Raw genomic sequence first — 23,382 nt, 5'->3', positions numbered from 1 at the left:
ATCAAATCAAACCTGTTATCTCGAACTCACTGTGACCAAGAGGAAACTTTAAAATATCCAAAGATTTGAGATCTTGAGGTTAAAATGCATAAAAAAAGTGATTAGGACTTTCAAATCACTTTGACATATACATGGTTTTCGATATACATGTATCAGTGTTCTCTGTATTTTCACTGTATTTCAAGAATGCTTAAGAACATATGCAACGTTGAATTTTATGGAGTCACTCATTCCCTGTATAAATTTAAAAGTTCCAATCATTGAAAGACTTTTGTGAGACTTTCATAAAGCCTAATGATGCTGTACACCTCTTCTAAATCAAATAGTAAGGAAATACCAGCTAAAACTATATTTTTGTAAATTTTTCTTCAAATAACGTAAGGACTTTTATCATTTGATATCTCTTCAAACCCTTGGTAAAGTATGCCGATTTTTTGTATATGAGCGTTTGATGGTACTATAATTTTAAAAATTAAGAATATCTTGAAAAACTATCAGTAAGTAATGTATACTACATTTTAAGATACATGTATATGTACGTTGCATACTTTGACCTTTATAAAGTGAACCTAGCTGAGTTACTGTTTATCAGAGGTATTATTAAGTTCTTAAAAATTCATTTCAAATGAATTCTGCTTTGTAGCTTTCAATTGTTGTATGCATGACTTTTATTTTTTTTTCTTCCTTTTTTTCTAAATAGATTAAGCCTTCATGAAATATTACTTCCACAAAATGCCTTCATATGATGTAAAAGCAACAAATTACAATGAATGGCTTATTTGACAGACTGATATTATATTCAAATGGAAATAAAAAACTAAAAACATGATGCATCCTATCTTTAATAAGATTGCAAGACATCATTTGCAGCGATCATTTTATTAAATGTTGGATGTTACTGTTGATGGCAATACATTTTTTTTATTCCAATTACAAAAAATATAAATTGCTCATTTTACCACAATTACAATGGATTACATTTTGAATTTAACAAAGCCCTCATCTTGCATGATAAAAATTATTCATCAGTTTGAATGTAATAAATTCAGAGGTTTTTCATGTTACAAATGACAAACCTTTTACGTATTATATGCATTAAACCCCAAAAATACCTTGTAAACAGAGGAAATCAAGACAGTTGTCCTACAATCCTAAAGGTCTGAAATTTCGGGTAATAACAACAACCACGATAACTTTACTCATTAAATTCAATTTACCCGATACTTTAATTATTTGCAATATTTATCCATTTAGAGGCCCAGTTTAGGTGATTACGATATTATTTTAGAGATGAATAATAGTCTCTGATTTCTAATTGTTGCAGCCATTTGATCATTTTATTCCAACAGACATTATCCTTAATGACAAAAATCACGAGGATTATTTTGCATTCAATACACCCACAGTCTTTAGATGCTGGGACAGGGTTACACAATTCCATCTTGATATTCATATCTCTGTGTTTAAAACATTTCATTCAAACACAAACCTTAAATTACATCCAGCATAATACATCAATACTGTAAAGTGTTAATTGTTTTGGTTAATTTGTAGAAAGAATTGAGAAATGTTGCAAAAAAAAAAAAAAATCCAAAGTAATTAATTTAATTAATCTCTAAAAGTTGGAAGAAAAAAGTTCTTTCTTATATGCCATTTAAAATCAATTAACATTTAGTCTAAATTTCTAAGAATCATGATACATACAAATGCTTTAATAAGCTTTGTTTATGATCTCACTACAATGTAAATTTTTATATCCCTATTACAAATTTGTTAAAGTATATATAGCAAACTCGCAATATATGTTCAGGGAAGTATAAAGCACAAAACTTACCATGGGATATTCACACAGAATATCTTCAATTTATCTTTAATCAATTGTGCCAGTCAAATATATACACGATTTATAAATTCTAACTCTGTCCACAGACGTGTAAGGGGGAGCGTACGTTTCACAGTTAATTTTTTGTTATTGTTCGAAAATATGTATATCGGACAAGTTAAAGGTATAACGTTATCAAATTGCAAATGTTCAACATCATCACAGCATACTGAAGCTCAAAGAATAATCCAGATGCTTGAATCAAACAACAACGGTAAAAAATCTTTACGTCATGTGAAAAGTTATGACACTTTCCCTGTCATGTCAGCTCAAGTATGCAGTGAGTTGACGTCATATGCTATTATGATGTCATATCTAGGTTAAGTTCAGAGAAGTTGCTACAGTTGGAACAGTTTGATATTTTATGGACAGCCTTATCTAGCCGCTTAGACTGAAAACTCTTTTGGAGGATTGTTGGAAACACTTATTAATAAAATGATAAATAATCATTTCTAATAATTTCATTATTCATTTTTAGCTTTGAGGGTTAATTGGGGAATCATATTTCTATTTGATTGTCAGATTCTATCACAGTCTTACTATCCATTGATGTTCTTTTTTCTTTGCAGGCAGTAAATAGTCCCTTAAACTTATAAGTGACAATAGCCAACAGAGTCCAATATACTCAAGGATGATTTGTTGCAATAGAGTACTCACAGTGTACTCATGAATGACTTGTTGCAATAGTCAATAGAGTCCAATTACCGGGTATCTCAAGAATGACTTGTTGCAATGGCCAACAGAGTCCAATTATCCCAAGAATGACTTGTTGCAATAGCCAATAAAGTCCAAATACTCAACAATGACTTACTGTAATTAGCCAAAAGAGTCCCATATAATTAAGAATGACTTGTTGCAACAGCCAATAGAGTCCCATTACTCAAAGATAACTTGTGCAATAACCAATAGAGTCCCATATACTCAAGAATGACTTGTTGCTTTAGCCAATTAAGTCCTAGCTAGTAATATAGTCAAAGACGACTTTTTGCAATACCCAATAGAGACCCATATACTCATTGATGACTTGTTGCAAGTTCAATTGAGTCCAATGGTTTTAGGAAAAGGGTTTAATGTATGAAAAGATTTGACTTTTGAATCTTAGGCCTGAGGCCTACATTTAACTCTTAATCTGTGTTTTTACATGGATGGAAATTTACTGCCTTACCTTTTTTCAAAATTATTTACTACTAGCAATTTAAACTAAATAATATGAGGTTACAATTCAACAAAAATCAGACTTGTGCAATTAAAATCATTCACTCTTGATAATTTCTAATACTTCATACTTTCATTGATATTTATGCATAACTCTGAGTGTTTATAATATTATCTTGTTATAGCTATATTGTTGAAATGAAGAGATCTTTAGTTCTTACTAAATAATTCATCCTGCTTTGACTTGCCTAGGACCTGCACTGTTGTGACCCTAACCCATGAACAGATAAATATGGCCAGTTCATTAGGGCTCCAATGTCCAACATTATGCAGTGCAATCATGTACAGAATAAATATCTATTATCTTATTTATTTTTTTGAATTCATGATTTGGACATATCTCATTAACTTTGAAGACTTTACAAATAATGTAGGTTACTATAATGAGGTAGGTAATCAGTGCAAAATACATTTCTCACACCTGTGTCTCGATCTATTCAATAATAGTGTTAACTGTGATGCTCTGATAACAGCTTCCAATTCCAAATAGTAATTCTTCTGATAACCCAAATTTTTCCATGACCATAGTTAGAAATTAAGTAATTTAAACAATGTATCATTTAAGAGCTGTAGTCCGAAGCCCATGCAAAATACACAACTCTTTCAAACCACATAATACTCATTACATATGTCATTTCTTATTGGCAGTCTTTAAAATGGCTTTGGTACATACATCAAACATCTGACTTCACACTTGTGGCAGCAATCAAATCTGATGGAAATAAGAGGAAATGACTGGCCTGGGGGATTATGGGAATTTCTCATTAGTGTTGGAATTTGTAACTTATTCTTCCCTGAAAACAAATGAAGAAACCAAATCATGATGTCTTTTTTGAGGGCTTTTTTCACAATGCCCAAATAAAGAGGTATTCCACAATTACTACTGAAACCTCATAGGGACTGAAGCTCTATGACTTTATACAGCCAGTTTCATTAGGAGCAGTCTATGTGAATTCTTGAAAGATTTGAAGAGACAAATTTAGTCAATTCTGTTGTGACTGACAGTTATATAAAATACATGCATGTGTTTCTTGGGCATCTGCCAGGTATTGGTGGTATATATTTTTTATGACATCATCAAAATGGTATCTTTATTAAGAAAAACAATGTTGTACATGACTACCTCAAATAATCACCATATTGGTACAGATAGCTCAATTATTAACATACCAAAGACAACAAATTGTGTGTATAATTATTATGTACTTATTTTCCAAGACTTTTTTTATTTGATTTTTTTTAAATTCCAAATATATTTTGATGCATTTGAACAAATTAAAATTATAGATATCTTGAACTCACTTCAAAGTTTGTTCACCAGAGTTACAGTCAGGAGTAAAAATGTTGACAACATGACTTTCAATCATTGGAATTTTAGGCAGAATTTCAACATAAACAGGAACAAAGTGCAGAATTTTTATATGAGCATCCTGTGACATTATGACATATTACAAGCTGTTCTATATGTTAACAAATATCATTTATCTGCCATCCTCAGATACCCATAAGTGATCTCGTCTCGAGATCACCCATGGGTATCTGACGATGTTTATCTACATGTAATGATATGAACAAATATTTTTGAAATATGCTTGTGTTTGCTGTCAAGTATGCCTGCTTGGAAACAGCAAGATATTCAGGAATATCTTGATTGCAAATATTACTACTGGTTGTTCATTTTCCCTTCCAATTTCTTACAACAATCGATCATTTACACTGCATGTTCAAGTGGTCAATTCCTCATCTGAAATTAGACTCAAAGCAATATGACAGTGAAGCATTCATTTATTACAACTGATGTCATCCCTATCACAAAAAAAAATTCCCTTTCCCTAGCCAACTGCATTATTTTCTCGTAACACATTGCTATCGCTTGTCAGTCAAACATACCCCTGACCCAGAGTATGGTAAATCTTTCCTGTTCGAAAATGAGGTTCCTGATTTCTTGCACGGCAGCAAAAGTAAACAACTGGAGGACTGACAAGGGCTGAAGACAGAATAAATCTAACCCTAGACAAACAAGAAGGGCCAATTCAGGACAAATCTTCTCATCAATCCATCAAATACACACCACCATGTTACAGTCCCATGATGACAAAATATCTCCATTTTCTGTATGTAGATCCCATGTTCAAACTTCTTCAGTGATGACTTTGATGAATAAGCCTGTTCATATTTCTTAATAAACATATTTATCTTGGATTTGTTCACTTTAGGATATGCATGTAAATAAACATTTTGTAAACGAAGTTCAACGCTAAATAAACTCAAGGGAATATATTGCAAAATAATGGTATATGAATCTATTAACTTCTTTCTAGAAGACCAACCACTTAAAAACTATGCAAAAGCTCTAGAAATTTTATAATGGCAAATAGAGATATGCCGTAATGGCTTTCGGAAAAGAGGAATTCATTTAGGATACTTTTGATAGGGACTACCTTTCCCTAACTTAGACTCTCTCTCTATAGAAAAGGGTGAAACTTGAAAGAACTCTAATGAATTCTTTCACATATCCTTGGATCAAGTTGAAAAAAACTTAGCTGCAGCTGACAATGTATCTTAGACAAAGTGATGTTTAACTTGTATAAAAAGTATCAGTGCTAATTAGATCTAGATCAGCCAAAAAGCTTTGGTACAGACAATTAACAATCAAAGGAAAGAATAACTAGAATTCGACTTCTTTTTTTTCATTAAGAGAGCTAGAACAAATGAATTTAATTCCCATCATTATGCTCAATTGAAAGAAATTCCTGAGTGAGCAACTGAACATCTTACCCTTGAAACTGATCATCTTGAACACAAACTTAATTTTTGGGTATCTTGAAATTCCACCATATGGTTAGTACCATGTAAATCACTCTTTTATGTTCATTCAAATTAATTTTCATTAAGACAACTAGCACAAAAACATTATTATTACAATTTTAAATCTCTGGTATCATGCAACTAAAATAAAATCATGGCTAGTATGAGCCATTAATTATATACATGTATATAAGTGCCCTCATGGAGACCCAATTAAGGGTTACTATAGTCTGCAATTTTATAAAATTAAATTTTCTATATTTTAGGGAAAAATAATAGATTTAATATTATGGGAACCATGCAACAAAACCTCGTTCATTCTTCAACAACTCTGACATACAATATGTAGAGTCTCAATAGAGCACTCAAATTCTAAAACATATAACAAGGTCATTATTAATATTGACTTCTTTGCATGATAAGTCTGAATGAACTATAACGTAATATAACATTTGTCTGTAACTGTGAAGGATAAGGCTTAAACCACAATTTACCCAATTAACATTGGGTTTTCTTTAGGAAGTTCCTAAGGACATTTTTTATGCCAGATTACACAAGAAATGGCCTGCATTTTTGGACAATTCTTTGACAATACCCTCGTTTCCTGTGTTGATTGCAGTAACATAATTATGTTTACCTGTTTGGCTTTTGATGGTTTAGAACATGGAAACCAATTCCTGATTTAGATGACAGACACCTATTTAGCCTAATCTTGTTGTTAACGGTTAGTTGGGTATCGGTACAAATGCATTGGTGTTGTATGAATGGGTATTTTCAAGAGATGATTGGTAATAAATCAAATGTTTAAATAGTTAATAAAATATTTTGATTATGTGTTTGCATTCCTCACTCTGAAACTAAATGATGCCTTGCTACTAAATTAAAAAAAAATCATTCGATTCCAATCTGAGACAAGTAGTTTCAAGGCAAAATTACCCCGGTATATGAACATTTTCCCATTCTATTTACCTCCCAAAAACTAACAAGACTTTAAGTATTCAATAACAAGTAAATTTTTTCCCAAAACTTCTCTCTCTCTCTAATACGAAAAGATATTTTTAATTCTGATTGCATGATGGGCATTTTTTTTTCCAGACATGCATGAGCATAATTATGTAGATATGACTTAAATGTGTGAAATCTTCCAGACATCCAGTCATGTAATAAACAAGACCACGTACTATTTACTGTTAATTGGAGACTAGTTAAAGTCCTAGGTGTTGGACTCAAAGAAGTGAAAGATTCTGTAGCTTATGTGATAGTAATCAGATAGGAGGTGAATATCATTATATTTTAGAATGTAGTGCTTTAAACCAAGTGAGGAATATTTTTTTGAACCCAAAATTTTGTTCTAAGCCAAACACTATCATGAAGTTTTGTGAAGTTATGTGCCAACATGATGTTGATTCTTTGAAAAAATTATGTACATTTACTACTAAGATTAATAGTATGGTCTGTTCTCCCTAGCTAGCTTAATTAATCTCACCTTTTGCTCAGACCGACCCACTGTATAATATATGTATATATGTTTTATATGTTTATGTACCTCATGTAACCATTTACATGGTTTTTGAGTGAATAAACTGAATTGAATTGGATTTCCTTTAGCCATATTGACCAAGTCCTGGTCTCTGGAGTTAATTTAAGACTGTCACAGGAAAACCAGAAATCTACTTTGAATTCATAATTAAGATGCATTTCAACACATACCTTTTCTTTTTGAGTTTTACATATAAGCAAAATTTAGAACTTAATGTTTTCAAAATTTGAAAAACAGCATACCATTGGTAGTACAGTGAAACCTGTCTAATCAGACATGCAATGGCACACTATTTTTGTGTCACAATAGACACTGTGTGTCATACTGAAGAACACGGGACATATAGTAAAGCCGGGATTATACGAGTTAACAGTGAAATAGATTGCACAGGTGAAGAACTATACAGTTTTTACTGTAGTTGTACTTTAAAATAACAGTTAAATGATAAAAAAGCTGAAGAAATAATTAACATTTTTGGATTAATTGAGCTGATTATTCTATTTCATCCATTTCTACAGACAATGGCAACATCATTCATTGGAATCCTTTAAGTTGAATCAAATATCTATATATTGGTTTTAAAAATTTAAAAGGACAGCATGTTAAAGATTTTCATACACTACTCTATTTTTTAGTATCCATGCATTGCAACACTGACCATTTAACAAATCCATAGGCAAGCTTTACTGAAAGCACAGCAGCCAAACACTGTAGCAGAATGAACAAGAGGCCCATGGGCCACAGCGCTCACCAGAGTAACTTTTGCCTTGCTGTTTTTCACCTGATTTCTCCCCCCCCCCCCCCCCCCCCCCCCGTAGTACTTATTGTGGCCTCGCCCTATCCCCAGAGGTCATAATTTGAACAATTGGAATCTACACTACCCCAGCATGCTTCCAAGTAAGTTTCAGCTTTTCTGGCCCAGTGGTTCTTGAGAAGAAGATTTTTAAAGATTTTTCCTATATATTTCAATGTAAAACTTGGATTCCCTATTATGGCCCCGCCCTACCCCTGGGGGTCATGATTTGAACAATTTAGAATCTACACTTCCCCAGCATGCTTCCACGTAAGTTTCAGCTTTTCTGGCCCAGTGGTTCTTGAGAAGAAGATTTTTAAAGATTTTTACTACATATTTCAATGTAAAACTTGGATTCCCTATTGTGGCCCGCCCTACCCCCGGGGGTCCTGATTTGAACAATTTAGAATCTACACTACCCCAGCATGCTTCCACATAAGTTTCAGCTTTTCTGGCCCAGTGGTTCTTGAGAAGAAGATTTTTAAAGATTTTTCCTATATATTTCAATGTAAAACTTGGATTCCCTATTATGGCCCTGCCCTACCCCTGGGGGTCATGATTTGAACAATTTAGAATCTACACTTCCCCAGCATGCTTCCACGTAAGTTTCAGCTTTTCTGGCCCAGTGGTTCTTGAGAAGAAGATTTTAAAAGATTTTTACTACATATTTCAATGTAAAACTTGGATTCCCTATTGTGGCCCTGCCCTACCCCAAGGGGTCATGATTTGAACAATTTAGAATCTACATTACCTTAGAATGCCTCCAGATAAGTTTCAGCTTTTCTGGCCCAGTGGTTCTTGAGAAGAAGATTTTTTAATGACCCCACCCAATTTTTGTATTTTCTTGATTATCTCCCCTTTGAAGGGGAGTTGGCCCTTCATTTTAACAACTCAAACTTCCCTTTACCCAAGGTTGCTTTGTACCAAGTTTGGTTAAAATTGGCCCAGTGGTTCTTGAGAAGAAGTCGAAAATGTGAAAAGTTTACAGACGGACGGACAGACGGACAGACGACGGACAACGGGTGATCAGAAAAGCTCACTTGAGCTTTCAGCTCAGGTGAGCTAAAAATGTGAAGATTACTAACGGTGATTGATCTCAAAAAATGAAAAAAAGAAGTATTACTGTGAATTCGCAAGAAGAATCATAAACAGACAGACAGACAGACAGACAGACAGACAATTTCAATACCGAGGCATATTGTTAACTCCTCTGGTCTATGACTAGACAGTAGAGATAAAACTTTACAGAGATAAAAAAATTAGACTGAAAGTGAAGTCCATTACCAGGTATCAATACAATGATCAGAATAATGTGAGAGATTTTTTTTCCTTTAAATTATCTCAATGGGGAAACAAATAAAAAATAAGCACATTAGAGAAATGAAAATATAAATTCCTGTGAAGTATTTGCATTATTACACAGATTTCCTGAATCGCTATGAATTGACAACAGCAACTCAGTAATCTTGAAGTCATGCTCTGTTGTTCATTTTGCATAATATCAATATCGGGAAGTGTTGCCAGTCCATTTCTGAGATTTTACTTCAACATTATCTCGTTTTAATTCCACACTGAAACTTGGAAAACTGATGTGAACCAAATTTAATTAACTCAGAAAACCATTATTTTAATGCTCTCACTTACAGAGCCTGAAAAGAGACACACCTCTTTATATTTTTTCTGGCAAACATGACCTCATAATTAACACTGAATTGGAAAATAAATAAATTGAAGCGAAGCAAACTGGGTACTATTATATTCTTTATGTACGAGACTCAAAGACATTTAACACTTAGTCATTATTCTTCTACCCATCTTCTATAAATTGATTTCCTCTCTACTGAGAACATGCAATAATTATACACTATAAGACAGCTATTCTATGCCATCTGTCTCATTTGCGTCACTAAATGTCAGAAAATTTAAAATGTACACAGCACAGATGCTAATAAATGAAACTCATAAATGTGGAAACTTTCTTGAGGTAAACAGAAAAGCCATTTATTCTGGAACTCATTCTGATTAAAGATATTTTAAAATCAAAAGTATAGTGGTAATTTCTGAGTTTCTGGAAAAAAGAAAAAGCTTCCGGAATTTTTTTTTTTTTACATGCAGCCACTAAATATTCCTTGTAATGTACTTGTGGTAACATCATGTCAAATTTAAAATGTGCATATGAAATTACACAGATGAGGAGATACATGTATCATGATAAATGATACAGCTCTTCATAAAATCTTTAATTTCTTTCAGTTGATCCACCAAAATTAACCTTTCAGCTTTAGTTAGCAACATACATCTGTAGAGACCAAATGGGGGTCTCCCCAGACCCCCTGCCTAATTAGCCCCCCCCCCCCCAACTTCAAATCCTGGATCCACCTCTATGTTCTCTCTCACAGAAGATGCAAATACTTGACTTTTGACACCACATGACCTTGACCATCACAAAATACAAACATTTGAAATAAGGTTATGGACAAGGTTGAAACTGTGGACTAAAGAACAGTCAAAACAAAAAGCCTCCCACTCTTTCACCCTGTAGAAAAGTGAAAAAAAAAAACAACTAGATATTTTGACAGAAGACATTTGCTTACATGCGATTATATTGACTATGGCATCTGCACCCATTGTTGATCTAAATTAACCAAGCATCACTATCCTCTATAGCAAAACGGAACAATTCAATAGACTCTCATCACCGTCACCAAAGCATATTGTACAGGCAGCAATCATTCATTATATACTGATTCACATCAACAACATGGGAGGATATTCAATTTCCCGTGTCGGACAAAACAGGTTTGTTGTTGGAGAGAGGTGTTAGATAGGCTTCTAATCCCTTGTCAGGAACAGAAATACAACAAACCCAGCAATCAATGATGCAAAATATAAACTGTAATCAAACCAAAGGGACCTGTGTACTTCATGTTATACATTCTATATTTGTTCATGGTCAAAACTTTTGTCCATTCAATAAAACTGGGAGAGGAAAGTTGTACATGAAAATGAATTAGTTTTATTTCTGAACACTACCAGTTTAGGTTATTCCAAGTTTTTTTTCCCTGTTGAGCCTCCACCTTTCAATCAAAAACCTGCCTACCTTTTCACAAACAAGAGGCACAAGGGCCTTAACAGTCACCTAGTTAAAACAACATTGTAAAGGATCCACAGGAGTATAAAATAAAACAAAATAAAGTGATAGATAAAGCTACATGTATACTGCCCAAAAGCAAGAGAAATAGGATGACCATGGATCAACGGAATAATTAGTTTAGTACTCAGAAACAAATCTTACAGTAGATCTATTTACTTGCCTGTACTTGCCCCCATTTGTCACTATCACCATTCTGACTAAACAAAACAATATAGTCTGCTTGACCACTATTAAGAAACCTGGCCTTAGACATTTAAATATTGTCTGAAGTATAACTTTGAAGCCCTTGATTGAAATGAATGGATAGTAGTTGACCTTGTCTCACAGTACAAGGTCATGTACATGAATGTTACAATTAAGTAAAAAATGAAATTCAAATTCCGTAACAAGTCTTGTCAAAACCAAGGTATTAAATGCTAAGTATATATTAAGGACCTAATTTGACAGATTAAGGATAAACATAGAAATTGACAGAATTTAAAAGGTTTTCACCACAGTGATCAGTTTCTGGTCTATTGATTTTGTGGTTTTTTTTTCAATCTTTGGGTCAAAAATCAAGGTGCACGTGAACGTTTATAAACAATGAAAAACTTAAAATGGCCTTACTTGTGACAACACAAGTCACAGAGACGTATCTGCTAATGGATATAGTTTGCAAAGTACAAGATTTGAATGTTTTTGATATGTGTCAAAGAGAAAGACAAGAGAAAGCTTTTCTGGTCCTACCTATAAGCCTGGTAACCAAGTGACATGAAGTGTTAATACCAGGATTTGAACCATCATCTACAAGTACTGGTTTGAACTATACATCACTAAAATAAGAAAAGAAGAATTACATAACTGACTGAAATTGAAATTGATTGAAACTATATATTATTGCTTGCCAAGTCAAATTAGAACATAGCATCTTGAAATATGGTAACTGTCACTTAAACAGATTGGAGAATACTGGAAATTGGTATTTATTATCCTTGAAATTGTTTAAAGTAAGCGATATCAGATATCACTGAACCCACGAAGCTTATAGTCTCAGAAGTATAATCATGATAATATCTGATTCTCTCTGACCTGATAAATATCAAATTGAAATGTGGTAATTAAGAGCTTGTTTAGTCTTCCTTGAGGTGAGCTAAAAATGATATTATCATTATTGAAGAAAATACTTAATCGTACATATTCATTAACTGCATTATACTTCAATATACTCATAAAACAAACTACCAATTAATGATCCAAGATTGATATTTTTTTGCTTTAGCTATATCTTACAAATGTGTGAAAGCTAAAACAGTAAAAACTTCCAATTACCTATCATAAATCAAGAAGTTAATTAAGTTAGGATGATTGCATGAAGTATTAGCTATTTTTCAATGTCTTCCTTTAGTAACTGTAGATGAAAGATTGCTGAAGATTACAGGACACTGGTGTGGGTTACTAAAAGATGGCTCCTTCTGGCCAAAAGGTCACACCAAGGGCAGAAGTGTGTTTTTCTTACTTTCAAAGATTGGGCTATAACTATGTACCTCTTGTCTTTTCAACATAGAGAAATCCAATTTATTGATTCCCAAGTTAAACTAAACATTTTAATTATTCTTTTGATAAAAAAAATCATCAAATTGTGCCCTACATCCCTCTTTTTCTAAATCCCTCCTAGTCATGTCTTAAATGTGAAAGGTTCTCAACCTTTTTACTACGGATTTAAGACCTCCGATCTCTCCCTCTCTCTCTTGGACCGTTTCTGCTTCTGATTATAAGCTGATTACTGGACCACAGGGAGATGGCTCCTTCACATTTAATCAGATTTCAGCATTTAACTGTACAGACTTACAATTTATAGACCTGTCAACCTTTTGCTGCAAAATTCACTGACTTTCATTTCCTTTAGCCTTATGGGACCCATCAAGATCAAGCAAACAATTAGGCATCATACATAAAATTCCATGTTTATTGTTTACCCAAAACCATTATTCTTATTTGCTTTTTTTTTTTTGTATATACAAAATTAAAATTTCACATCATAAATTAAAATATAAGAGACCAATAGGCTTTGTCACCTAATTATCAAAATTATTTACTTACACTTTCCAAGACGCAATTACCAGTATACAAGTTCTTCAAATCCCTATGCGAAACTTTAATTTAGCTTGCCCACTGTAAATGCTTCTCTAGCTGTTACTTATCTATAACCCAAGAAGAATTTCATCATATTTTTTGCTCCAGATGCCCTTGACTCACTATTGTGACTCGACCTTTTTTTTTTTAAGGATGAAGCAACCCCCCCCCCTTTCATCTTCAAATGGAATCTTTCTGTAATTATGACAATTTTCTTACAGATATAATAAAGATACAAATGAAATTCAAGCCAACATAAAGGAATCATATTCCAAACAATCAATTTTAGAGTTATATGTACAGTAAAACTTGTTTAGTACATGCAAACATAGATATGGCAAATGATACAGATAATTTTCAAATATCTAAATTTCTTAAATATTTAACTAACATTAATTTTTTTTTTAAGTATTTGAAACTCAATTCATCTGAAAACTTTTGAACTCCAAGTTAAATTTTGTATATACATCCCTAAATACATTAAATAGTTAAACTTTAATGAAAAAAATCTATGTTGTGAAATCATTATGTAATCTTTAAGGAATTTATTATACGAATATATGAATTACAGATATACAGGTAACTCTCGATACCTCGAAGTCCGCGGGACCGAGGAAAAATTTCGAGAGATCAAGAGTTCGAGTTTTCAAGAGTCCGGAATTTTCCGGGTTTGTTGACAGGTTTTAAAATTAGTCTTACCGGGTGTAATGATTTTCATGCAGTGCTAACCTTTTTACGCGTGGTTTTTAGAAAACAACGATATTTTTTCGTAACTTAGATGAATATTTCATTAAACTGAGTAAAGCAAAAAATGTGTATCGTCATTTCATGTATATTTATTTATTCTTTGTAATACGGACATCATACTACGCATTCGTTACATGAAAATAACGTTTTACAGCATCGTACATTGCATTGACTATTCCAAGCATGATCATTGAACGCGGTTCTGTAAGTATTTGTCCAATGATAGTCGTCATATTGACATTGAGGCTGCATGTTTCTGCTTTTTCATATTTCGTTTAACTTTGAGACAGACTCGAAATAAAAATTAAATTAGTGTTTCGTCTTTTAATCATCTACTACTTTTCACTGACACTGCGTCTCTGAATTACCGTAAGACAGTCGATGATAATTATTTTAATAGCATATAGGCAAAATATGATTAATTATAAATCAATTATCACCTTGCAGCATAAGTGGCACCTGAATAAACATCCCGTACCTCAAGACCCGCGTCTTCTGCCTGGGGCGATTTAAATGTCCAGGTAAAGGTGTTAATTATATAACCTTGTATACACATTGCCACTTCGAGGTATCGAGGGTAAATTCTAATAGAATATGCATAGCGGGACTGCATTTTGACTTCGAGGGATCAAGGGTTTCGAGAGATCAAGAGTTCGAGAAATCAAGAGTAAATTTGCTTAGTTATATAGGGAAAAAATTCGGGACCGGAGACTCACTTCGAGCGATCAAGAACTTCGAGAGATCGAAGTTCGAGCCATCAAGAGTTACCTGTAGTTAAGTAAATTCACAGGTCCCCAGAACTTCGCTATAACTGAGTTTTCTGCATTTCTCTTTAGCAGAGGACCGGTTATCTCTCCTTAAATGCATGTGTCTAGCTGTTAAGATATACATATTTCATATCTGATTAACTTATTTGAAAATGAAGAATAGTCAAACCTGGTTATCTCGAACTCAATGGGACTGAAAAAATACTTCGAAATATCTGAGGGTTCGAGATATCCAGGGTAAAATGCTAAAAGAACTAGTGCTAATTGTAACGGGAACCGTTACAGATGTTCCCCAAACGGCTCCCCAATTCCTTATGATGCCCCATTCCCTACAAGCTTCAATAAATTAGACAATACTTTTGTAGTATAGATGGACACTTTATTTATAAGGGTATTTCATTGGAAAACTACTCCGATATAGCCATATAGGTATTAGCCAATCAAATTTCAGCGCATGTGCTTGATTCTACATTTTTCACATTAATTTTCTTATAGTGTCTCACAATACATACATTTGTGTAAAATATTAAAGAATTTCATTGAAAAACAAGGGAGATGTAACCCTTTAAGTATTAGCCAATCAGAATTCAGCATACGCGCATGCATGGCCTTGCATTCAATTTTGATAGTATCATAATGTAGGAGCCCTATGAGCATATCCATGTCGTAAATTCCATCATGTTTTGTTGAAAACCAAATGAGTTATAGACATTTAAAGTCTCAGCCAATCAGATTGCAGCACACCTGCCTGCGCGTGGTTTCAAGAGATTTCCTATGTAACATGTTGTAGCACCTTATAATATATACTTATATTTTAAATTTCAAAGTATTTCGTCAAAAAACAAGGAAATTATTGAGATTTTTGTATCAGTCAATCAGAGGAGAGCGCACGTGCATGCGCGTGAGTTCATGCTAATTTGACCATATCAACTTGTCTAGACTACTAATATATCTTTATATTTTGAGTTTCAAAGCAATTCATCAAGAAATATAAAAGTTACGGCTTTATCAAGTATATCAGTCATTTCACTCAATGCACGCGCGCGCACGTGCATGCATGTGCGCGCAAAATGACCTTCATTCCGCACACCTACACAACATGCCTATTAACCCTAAAAAGGTTTCATGTCAATCGGATGAGAGGTTCTATGAGAACACTCCCGGACAAAAAAGTACCGGAGAAGAAAGTAGAAAAAAAGAATAATAATAATAATAATAATAATAATAATAAGAAACAGAGTAAAAACAATATGTTCCCAAACTTCGTTTGGGGAACATAATAAGGGGTTGGAACTTTCAAATCACTTCGACATATCCATGGTATATGAGATATCACTGTTCGAGATACCGAAGTTCAACTGTATTTTAAAAGATATTTTAAGCAACCTTAAGGTAGCTGATTTCTATACTGTATTAATTTTATGAAATTCACATTTTATTCATGAGAACGTTTTTTACTTTTGCATAATTAAGCAAAACCCTCTGCTCTTGAAATTTTTATTCTTGGGTTTATTTGTATTATCAAAGATTATATATATATATAACAATAACCAAGATTCGTGAAATTATGTCTTGATAATAAATACCAAATAAATTTCTAACAAAAATAAGGTGTTGCCAAAAATTGGTGATCTACAGTACCGCAGCAATCTTTAAACAGAGTAATTAAAATTGTGCAAGATTTTCAACGAGGTAAAGTTTTTGGTCTTTACAAAGTCACAAGTTGAAAATAAGCCCCTGAATTCCAATCCCATTAAGGAGACAATTTTCAAAAATTATGTAGAGAAGTCATATTGGTCAGAACATGTGCATATATAGACATCAAAACACTGTGGGATCTGAATTACACAATTTAATTTTATGGATAGCCTATATTGCTTATGTTGTACATATCTGTGTCATGTCCAAAGAAGATCTAATGCATTTCCAATATAAGATCACCGTCCCCCAGGGGTCAAGAATTTCACAATTTGGTTAAAAGCTTTTTGCTCATTATTATCATGAAACCATGCTGCTGCTGGGTGTCCAGAATTTTAGAGGATTTACAAGGATATTTTATAAATTTCCATGTAATTCAGATCCAAGAGGATATTCCCTGTTTAAGGATCTTATTTAAAAAAAGTGTGTCATATTACTTAAACATTCTGATTTTTATTGAGAGGTGTTTTTTTTTTTGGCATTTCAGCCCTTCCCTGGGGGCCAGAACCCTACCTCTGCCAGCTAAATCAAGAAAAAATTCATCAATTTGATTATTTAGTTTGGTCTCGATAGGACTTACAGTTTCATTGAAATGGACCTACTCAAAAAACTGTAACTTTAAGTCTCTTATCCAGGAAATGTAAGTCAGATCAAGCATCTGAACAAGTCCAAGTTAGTGTGCATCAACCATACAAGGTTAAAAAAGTCTGGGTCAGACACAATGCTGATGCCAACATTGTGGGTTATAAGCTCATCTCAAGGTGATCTAAAAAGGTAGAATCTGTTACCCACCTTTCACATATCAGGTCATACCTTTTTTGAAAGCACATCAGTTTTGTACTAGCACACAGGCTCTTTACCGCATTGTGACTATAATACTTGGTTTAACCTAAAGATTAAGAAGGATAATACATAATAGCATCAATGGTAGTCAAAACAAATAAAAATCTACAAGTACTCTGGCCTTCATCCCTCACTAATGACCCCAGTATGCCAAAATAAGTGCCAATAATTTTTTTTATAATATCTGTTAGTTGTTTGTTAATTAATCAATCTGGTCTATGCAGAGCTTAGACTTATGTACCAATTTGATTTTTCTTGTTATATGTACAAGAACTCGGAATAGAGTTTTTCGGTAAAAATGTATGCTACTAGTATTTGAAAATCATTTCCCGATATCTAATCTGCTTGATTTTTAAACTGATGTAAATACTATACATAAAAATGCCTAAAAAATACTTTGAGGGAGGATGCATGATCATGATTCTTTTCACAAATCTTCTAATGAATACACAAACTTTTTCAGTTGCTTGTATTTGAACAATTAAAGCTCTCATTAACTTAATGCAGATTGTAGTAATTCTCTTCAAACAAAATTACACAATCTGCTCATAGATAATAAAATTCACCAATCAAATTCCTTAAAATAAATCAGTATAAAACTCCTCTTTGAAGCCTAGATAAAAAATGTTTTATCTCTTTCATTAGACACTTACTCTGTCAAATGCACCCCAATTAAAGAGCCTGAAATTCAGTGATACCCATTCATTTCACTCAATGTCCCATAAAACAGACATATTACATGTATTACGACACATCATTTATAATTTATAGATAAGCAAATGGGAAACAAGTGCAAAGCATGTTATTTGAAATGTACTTTTTTTTGAATAATGATAATTTTTGTATACAATAAATTACAAAAACTAACACCATTTTGTTTTTTAAAAAGCAAATCTTATACTATTAAATTTCTTGTGTAGTGCATTTTTGTTTTAAAACCTTAACAACAAGAATTTGGCTTTAAAATATAAAACACTTACCTTTGCCAAACACTGTGGCTACTACTGAAGTAAACATTAATATAGAGTATAGGAAGGTTTGTGAAATCTGGAACTAGTGTTTGGGGGGGGGGGGGGGGGGGGGTAAGAGACAGAGGAGTGTTGGTAGCAATCAATAAATAAATAAATTAAAAAAAAAACCCATAAAAACCTGTCTTGGAAATATATTTACCAAATTTTTCTTTTAATTAGCTAGCAATATTTTTTTCTTCCTTATAATATTTTGCAAATTTATAAGCATTGACAAGTGAAGAATAGCAATTAAATTTTATTTTGCATTTACCATTTTGATAACAAAATAAAGGACAATTAACAGCAAAAATTGCCTAGATATGTCTTAAGTAAATGTTTGACCTCACATACAAACTTAATGAGTATTTTATTTTAATTAAAAATTTCTCAGAAATGCTATTGCTTAAGTCAAGATTTTAAATACCTCTGCAGATGTTTCCAGATCATGAAAGTGGGAATCTCTATGTGGAATTGTACAAGCTACAAAATCAACCAAAGCATGCTCAACAACCCTTGAGGACTGCATGTGGATCAAGGTCTATATTAAGGTAAAGGAATGGGTAAAAGATCTAATATAATTCAAAAAAACATTACTTCATTGTCAACAATTAAACAAAAACAACAACAACAAAAAGAAAAGAAAAAAGGAAAAAAAAAAAACCAAACATTCACAATGGCATTTTCTATAGATTTTCAAAGTCTGAAATATTTTTTATCATAATTCAATTTTAAAATACTGGTTTTGTTTAATGCTTATAAAAAGAAAATAAATATTTCAATGTTCCAATTTTGCATCATTTTTCTAAAAATAAAGTTGTACAATCCATCATTCAACTCTCTTAAACAGATTTTAATCAAATGATAATTCAATAATTTTATAAGTCTGAGGGAATTAAGATTATATAAGCATTATTGATTTGTGTAAATTTTTGTCACCCCCTGGGACTTGGAGCTTTATTATACAGCCAAAATTAATGCAGTAAATGGGAATTACAAGTGATAAAATTGAGTCTTCCCATCCCAGATCAGATCACAATAAATAACTCTAAGTGAAAGTTTTCTATCAATAAAGTTAATCCAGTTTATAACCTGGATTCTTAAACAAACACAACTTCATTCAATTAATGTAGCTTATATAGAAATATTTCAACATAAATGTAATTCCTCAAAGTGTGTTCTAAAACATATTCTGAAATACTAAGGAATTAACAAATGTGTTAAGTTTACAGATACCACAGATGCTATCAGAGAGAGCAAGCCTTATTCAGCAGCCACAAATTACATAAATAATACCTACATACTTGTGAAATTTACTCACTTACAGACAAGCCGTGTGATTGGCTGTAGAAACCATCATTTGTCACATGGGATAAAGTTCAAACATTTGTACAAACATTTCTATTGGCTGTTGTTTCTAGTATCCAGGATTTTAACCTGGGAAACAACAAGTATACAAATTTTTGCAAAAAACCCGCTGCAATTCAGTATTTATTTGGTCTCTTTGCATGCTCCAATAGGAGAAATTGATCTTGGTTTATCGCTGGGGTTTTGCAGGGATATATCCAATAGCTATCTCACAGTGGTAAGTTTATATCATACTTCAGTGTATTCCTTTCATTGTTTTAGCAAGTATTCATTAATTGCTACTATTGGAAAAACATTTTCAATTAATAGATAACTATCTCTTATTCTATGTAGTTTAAAAGTCTTCTTTCTTTTCAATTTTTCCTTTTAATTCATTGTTTATTGAAGCAGGATTAATCATTGCCATGCAATAAATTATATTCTGTACATGAAAACAGTATTAAAAGTTAATTTAATGCATGGTAAAATTGATATCAAATATTTTTATTTACTATCAAATTATCATTTTTGTAAAGAGTGGAATTAGACCATATTTCCTAAATGTTAGTTTGACCCAATAAATCAACAATGCAATGAGATTAATTGCTAAGTGTGTAAATAAAAATATCAATATTGTGTACTTTATTATACCCTATGGACATCAAATGTTTCCCAAAGTGAAAAAGTAACCTATTACTTTTTTTTCCATCTTTATCAAAAATGCACCTCCAGTTGACTTAATATGTTATAGAACTGAAAGAAGTATTCTATACCAATGTCAAAATAAAAAAAAGGCCTGATTCACCTCGAAATCCTGAAAGTTTTGCATGTAGACATCAAAACCTTGCAAAACAGATTTGATATTCAATTTGATTAGTATTTCAGCAAATTGAAACCGATTTCATACCATTGTGTTATGTTGCAGAACATTGAAATGAATATGAGTAAATCAAGTTTTAAACTTGAGAGCATTTGATAACTGAATGAAGCTTTATACTTAATCAAATATCTTTTTAGCTGTATAGAAAATCATTTGGCAATTATTTCAATATTTCAGATAACCAAGTTTTTGTTTTATTTCAATCCATGTAAAAAAATTTAAACTGCATTATAGATGAATCAAACATCAATACAAGCTGGCCTACTACAGAACTGTTAATGACAAAATTGCATGATACTGGAGCATTAAATTCTACTATCGTGCAATTCCAAGTTGAAGACATGACAATATGAGCATTTTATAAACAGTAAACGAGCCATGCTAATTAAATTAGATTGTGAGATACCATCATCATTATGCCTCCAATAGTGGGCAACTTTATTATATCACACCTGGTTGTTAACCAGACTATCAGATACTGCAAACCTTAATGGCAGGACTTCGTGCAATATTATATTTAATATCGCTTCAATCTGTCAGGTTCTATAGAAATGTATGTGCTCCTAGATGCAAATGATGTACTAAATAATAATCACATAGAGATTAATGTGTTAGAGCATTGCTGATTTACACCTCATATAGTAGATGAGACTGTCTACAAATAAATTATTATTTTGATAAATAATTAAGCATTGAATCATTATTTTTGGAAAGATATAGTCTCATAACTGCAACAGTGTGTGCAAATTGAGTAATGCGCATTAATGCGTTATGAAACTTTTTTTTGCAAACACCGTTGCAGTTACGAGACTATATCTTTCAAAAATAATGATTCAATGCTTATATTTAGATTTTTTAACTCCTTGCCTTGACTGCAAATGTGATTTATATTTCAAAACCCCTCTATTATTCTTCGGGTAAATTAAAAATAATGGAAGAGCCGTTGCAACAGCTTCTGTTCAATGTGAGCATGAATTCTGATTTTCGCTCATGACCTTGCACTTCCTCGGCATTCAACAATAAAACGCATACTTTAACCTTTTGACCCCTTGTCTGTGTTATGGTGTGTTGAATGCCGTAGCTTTCCTCACACTTTATAAGCAAACTACATGAGGAATGTAATATAATACAATGTCACAAATTTACATTTATAATTCTTAGGAGACCTACCAATAAACATTCATTTTCTGCTTGAACTTATTCATAAAGTAGAAATTCATTTATATTGTCTTAACCAGAAATTTTCCTGGATATCTGAATTTTGCTCCTATGTATATCTTAGAGCCATGCAATAAAAAATTTGGTAGAACTATGTAATTTAAAAGACAAACTCTTGGGAATTGTGATGGAAAATAAATGGTCCCCAGAAATTCCTTGAAGTCACAAGAAAAATCCATTACAAAATTAATAGCTGCATTCACTGTATTGAAAAATGGCAATGCACTTCCAGCACTTGAGTTTGTTTGAAATTATTTCTTTTAGTTTATTGTATTTAGAGGCAAGGAAATAAAGATATATGCATATTGTGATTTCAATTCTGGTTACCATATTTGCCCTAGTGAGCACTCATGCCACTGCAAGTTAAAATCCATATTAAAATTAATCTGATAAGAGAATAAGTGTCCCTTCTTAATCATCTTGCAAGAAAGAAAATTACTGTGAAATGGCTTATTTTCATTGGGGGTGGGGGTGGGGGGTTAATTTTCATTGTTTTCATGGTATGAAGAGAACCACAAATTCATATCCCCCACAAAATATGAAAACTGCACATTGCAGTATGGTGTTTCTCCTTTAAATCAAATTCCCTCGAACCAGTTATTTTTCCTCAAACCACGAAAAATTTGACCCAATGAAAAATGATTTTACAGTATCATCTATGTGTTAACAAAGGAGAGAAAATCCTTCTTATATGTATATCTAATATGTTTAAATGTTAGTTTTTTAACCTTTTAAACAAATCATAATTAAGATTAGAAGTATCTCAATTTTTCCCAATTTTCTGAGCACTGGGTCACTTAAAAATGTTGGAAAGTATAGAATCGTGAACTGTCAATGTATAACCACTGATCTTACAAGTCTGGGAGCAACATACTGTAGTATCTGTATATAAATACTGTTCCATTGACAAAGGAAATGCTCTCCACTGTGTGACTATTAGATAATAACCCCCCTGAGATTTTGTAATTGATTCATTTGTAATAAATACTGTATCAACAGGGTATAGTAAAAGTAAATTAACAACCCTGATACTAATACTACAAAGCATAAATTGCTCATTCAGCTGCAGTTTACAGCAGCACTGATATTAGTCTTTTTTCTTGTATTTAGATTTATATTCAATGTTATGAGATAGTCAGGGTATTAGTTGAAGAATTTGACTGATTTTTTAAATTTAATATATAACCTATAGTTATAAGCCTTCATTGTAGACTTGTCTTTTTCATTGAAAGCATGAATTGGATTTTATTCACAAAATCCTGTTGACTTAGCTATCCTCCCAAAGGCATGTGATATGGATAATTACCAGTAGTCTGTTGAGTCATTACCATTTTCCCTAATTTTACCAATAAACTCTCCAGAGTATTAACA

General features: G+C 32.4%; 2 protein-coding genes across 2 annotated transcripts in view; one reads left to right on the top strand and one right to left on the bottom strand.

Annotated features, from left to right (window-relative positions):
- The window catches only part of LOC133187543 (protein MON2 homolog), a 173,801-nt gene that overhangs the window by 56,697 nt on the left and 93,722 nt on the right, over positions 1-23,382 (bottom strand). The gene's annotated exons all lie outside the window — the stretch shown is intronic.
- LOC133187544 (G-protein coupled receptor dmsr-1-like) overlaps positions 19,998-23,382 on the top strand; it is a 49,486-nt gene continuing 46,101 nt past the window's right edge. The window contains exon 1 of the mRNA XM_061322944.1: positions 19,998-20,151. The gene's annotated coding sequence lies outside the window, so the exon portion shown is untranslated. The remainder of the gene's footprint in view (positions 20,152-23,382) is intronic.

Source organism: Saccostrea echinata, unplaced genomic scaffold (assembly GCF_033153115.1).
Source record: "Saccostrea echinata isolate AGI-Se365-2 ecotype Australia unplaced genomic scaffold, CSIRO_AGI_Sech_v1 ptg000015l, whole genome shotgun sequence".
Lineage (NCBI taxonomy): Eukaryota > Metazoa > Mollusca > Bivalvia > Ostreida > Ostreidae > Saccostrea > Saccostrea echinata.
The sequence above is the reverse complement of the archived record's forward strand: the minus strand, read 5'-3'. Positions and strand labels throughout refer to the sequence as shown.